This window comes from Oncorhynchus nerka, linkage group LG12 (genome assembly GCF_034236695.1).
Source record: "Oncorhynchus nerka isolate Pitt River linkage group LG12, Oner_Uvic_2.0, whole genome shotgun sequence".
NCBI lineage: Eukaryota > Metazoa > Chordata > Actinopteri > Salmoniformes > Salmonidae > Oncorhynchus > Oncorhynchus nerka.
This window is the reverse complement of record NC_088407.1, coordinates 37948-43188: the sequence shown is the minus strand read 5'-3', so window position 1 is coordinate 43188 and position 5241 is coordinate 37948.

Here is a 5241-nt window from a genome sequence, read left to right as displayed (position 1 = left end):
TTTGGGCCGTCCTCTGACACCGCCTAGTATATAGGTCCTGGTTGTCAGGACGTTTGGCCCCAGTGATGTACTGGGCCGTACGCGCTACCCTCTGTAGTGCCTTAAGGTCAGATCCCGAGCAGTTGCAATACCAGGCAGTGATGCAAACGGTCAGGATGCTCTCGATGGTGCAGCTGTAGAATTTTTTGAGGATCTGGGGACCCATGCCAAATCTTTTCAGTTTCCTGAAGGGTGTTGTCGTGCCCTCTTCACAACTGTCTTGGTGTGTTTGGACCATGATAGTTTGTTGAGGTAGACACTAAGGAACTTGAAGCTCTCGACCCATTCCACTTCAGCCCCATCGATGGGTTAGAGGGTTAGGGTTAGAGGGTTAGGGTGTTAGGGTTTAGGGTTAGGGTTAGAGGGGTAGGGTTAGGGTTAGGGGGTTAGGGTTAGGTTTAGAGGGTTAGGGTGTTAGGGGTTAGGGTTAGAGGGGTAGGGTTAGGGGGTTAGGTTTAGAGGGTTAGGGTTAGGTTTAGAGGGTTAGGGTTAGGGTTAGTAGTCACTGTAGAATACTATAAACGATCTATTTTACGGTCCTAATGGCCACCTTTATATTTTTAGGGGAGCCTACTGGTAAAAAGGCCCTATGGCTATTGGTGTCTGTCTGTAGTAGCCAAAAGGAGACTCCTCCGACGTCTGTGTGGAACCTGCCTTCCTTACAGCAACACTACAGATCTAGAGGAGTCCCAGCCACGACGCGTTTCTGCCTTACTCGGCTTCATCAGGTAGCAGGGAGGAGAATATATAAATAAAATTGAAATAAAAGGTGCAAAAAGTGTATGTATATATATATCTACATGTACAGTAGGGTGTACTGTGTAATTTACTTGCCTTGAATGTAGTCCTGGTTGGGTGTGTGGAGCGAAATGCTGCCTGTCCGGTGGTCTCCCTGTAAAGTTGTGAGGAGTGCTACCTCTCTGGTTATATTATGACAGACCAGCTAGATCTACTGTCTCTATTATATAATGACAGACCAGCTAGATCTACTGTCTCTATTATATCATAACAGACCAGCTAGATCTACTGTCTCTATTATATTATGACAGACCAGCTAGATCTACTGTCTCTATTATATTATGACAAACCAACTAGATCTACTCTCTCTATTATAATATGACAGACCAGCTAGATCTATTGTCTCTATTATATTATGACAGACCAGCTAGATCTACTGCCTCTATTATATGATGACAGACCAGCTAGATCTACTGTCTGTATTATATTATGACAGACCAGCTAGATCTACTGTCTCTATTGTATTATGCCAGACCAGCTAGATCTACTGTCTCTATTATATTATGACAGACCAGCTACATCTACTGTCTCTATTATATTATGACAGACCAGCTAGATCTACTGTCTCTATTATATTATGACAGACCAGCTAGATCTACTGTCTCTATTATATTATGACAGACCAGCTAGATCTACTCTCTCTATTATATTATGACAGACCAGCTAGATCTACTGTCTCTATTATATTATGACAGACCAGCTAGATCTACTGTCTCTATTATATTATAACAGACCAGCTAGATCTACTGTCTCTATTATATTATGACAGACCAGCTAGATCTACTGTCTCTATTATATTATGACAGACCAGCTAGATCTACTGTCTCTATTATATTATGACAGACCAGCTAGATCTACTGTCTCTATTATATTATGACAGACCAGCTAGATCTACTGTCTCTATTAAAATATGACAGACCAGCTAGATCTACTGTCTCTATTATATTATGACAGAACAGCTAGATCTACTGATTCTATTGTATTATGACAGACCAGCTAGATCTACTGTCTCTATTATATTATGACAGACCAGCTAGATCTACTGTCTCTATTAAAATATGACAGACCAGCTAGATCTACTGTCTCTATTATATTATGACAGAACAGCTAGATCTACTGATTCTATTGTATTATGACAGACCAGCTAGATCTACTGTCTCTATTGTATTATGACAGACCAGCTAGATCTGCTGTCTCTATTATATTATGACAGACCAGCTAGATCTGCTGTCTCTATTATATTATGACAGACCAGCTAGATCTACTGTCTCTATGTCTCTATTATATTATGACAGACCAGCAAGATCTACTGTCTCTATTGTACTATGACATACCAGGTAGATCTACTGTCTCTATTATATTATGACAGACCAGCTAGATCTACTGTCTCTATTATATTATGACAGACCAGCTAGATCTACTGTCTCTATTATATTATGACAGACCAGCTAGATCTACTGTCTCTATTATATTATGACAGACCAGCTAGATCTTCTGTCTCTATAATAATATGACAGACCAGCTAGATCTACTGATTCTATTGTATTATGACAGACCAGGTAGATCTACGTTCTCTATTATATTACGACAGACCAGCTAGATCTACTGTCTCTAGTATATTATGACAGACCATCTAGATCTACTGTCTCTATGTCTCTATTATAATATGACAGACCAGCTAGATCTACTGTCTCTATTATACTATGACAGACCAGCTAGATCTACTGTCTCTATTATATTATGACAGAACAGCTAGATCTACTGTCTCTATTATACTATGACAGACCAGCTAGATCTACTGTCTCCTTGCCTCTATTATATTATGACAGACCAGCTAGATGTGCTGTCTCTATTATATTATGACAGACCAGCTAGATCTACTGTCTCTATTGTATTATGACAGACCAGCTAGATCTACTGTCTCTATGTCTCTATTATAATATGACAGACCAGCTAGATCTACTGTCTCTATTATAATATGACAGACCATCTAGATCTAATGTCTCTATTATACTATGACAGACCAGCTAGATCTACGTTCTCTATTATATTATGACAGACCAACTAGATCTGCTGTCTCTATTATATTATGACAGACCAGCTAGATCTACTGTCTCTATGTCTCTACTATAATATGACAGACCAGCTAGATCTACTGTCTATATTATATTACGACAGACCAGCTAGATCTACTGTCTCTATTATATTATGACAGACCAGCTAGATCTACTGTCTCTATTATAATATGACAGACCAGCTAGATCTACTGTCTCTATTATAATATGACAGACCAGCTAGATCTACTGTCTCTATTATACTATGACAGACCAGCTAGATCTACTGTCTCCTTGCCTCTATTATATTATGACAGACCAGCTAGATGTACTGTCTATTATATTATGACAGACCAGCTAGATCTACTGTCTCTATTATATTATGACAGACCAGATAGATCTACTGTCTCTATTGTATTATGACAGACCAGCTAGATCTACTGTCTCTATGTCTCTACTATAATATGACAGACCAGCTAGATCTACTGTCTCTATTATAATATGACAGACCATCTAGATCTAATGTCTCTATTATACTATGACAGACCAGCTAGATCTATGTTCTCTATTATATTATGACAGACCAACTAGATCTGCTGTCTCTATTATATTATGACAGACCAACTAGATCTACTGTCTCTATGTCTCTACTATAATATGACAGACCAGCTAGATCTACTGTCTCTATTATAATATGACAGACCATCTAGATCTAAAGTCTCTATTATACTATGACAGACCAGCTAGATCTACTGTCTCTATTATATATTATGACAGACCAGCTAGATCTGCCGTCTCTATTATATTATGACAGACCAGCTAGATCTACTGTCTATATTATATTACGACAGACCAGCTAGATCTACTGTCTCTAGTATATTATGACAGACCAGCTATATCTACTGTCTCTAGTATATTATGACAGACCAGCAAGATCTACTGTCTCTATTCTTTTATGACAGACCAGCTAGATCTACTGTCTCTATTATATTATGACAGACCAGCTAGATCTACTGTCTCTATTATAATATGACAGACCAGCTAGATCTACTGTCTCTATTATAATATGACAGACCAGCTAGATCTACTGTCTCTATTATATTATGACAGAACAGCTAGATCTACTGTCTCTATTATACTATGACAGACCAGCTAGATCTACTGTCTCCTTGCCTCTATTATATTATGACAGACCAGCTAGATGTACTGTCTATTATATTATGACAGACCAGCTAGATCTACTGTCTCTATTATATTATGACAGACCAGCTAGATCTACTGTCTCTATTGTATTATGACAGACCAGCTAGATCTACTGTCTCTATGTCTCTACTATAATATGACAGGCCAGCTAGATCTACTGTCTCTATTATAATATGACAGACCAGCTAGATCTACTGTCTCTATTATATATTATGACAGACCAGCTAGATCTACTGTCTCATTGCCTCTATTATATTATGACAGACCAGCCAGATCTACTATCTCTATTATATTATGACAGACCAGCTAAATCTACTGTCTCTATGTCTCTATTATAAAATGACAGACCAGCTAGATCTACTGTCTCTATTATATCATGACAGACCAGCTAGATCTACTGTGTATATTATATCATGACAGACCAGCAAGATCTACTGTCTCTATTATATTATGACAGACCAGCTAGATCTAATGTCTCTATTATAATATGACAGACCAGCTAGATCTACTGTCTCTATGTCTCTATTATAATATGACAGTCCAGCTAGATCTACTGTCTCTATTATATTATGACAGACCAGCTAGATCTACTGTCTCTATTATTATATGACAGACCATCTAGATCTAATGTCTCTATTATTTTATGACAGAACAGCTAGATCTACTGTCTCTATTATATTATGACAGACCAGCTAGATCTACTGTCTCCTTGCCTCTATTATATTATGACAGACCAGCCAGATCTACTATCTCTATTATATTATGACAGACCAGCTAAATCTACTGTCTCTATGTCTCTATTATAAAATGACAGACCAGCTAGATCTACTGTCTCTATTATATTATGACAGACCAGCTAGATCTACTGTCTCTATTATATCATGACAGACCAGCTAGATCTACTGTCTCTATTATATTATGACAGACCAGCTAAATCTACTGTCTCTATTGTATTATGACAGACCAGCTAGATCTACTGTCTCTATTGTATTATGACAGACCAGCTAGATCTACTGTCTCTATTGTATTATGACAGACCAGCTAGATCTACTGTCTCTATTATAATATGACATACCAGCTAGATCTACGTTCTCTATTATATTATGACAGACCAACTAGATCTGCTGTCTCTATTATATTATGACAG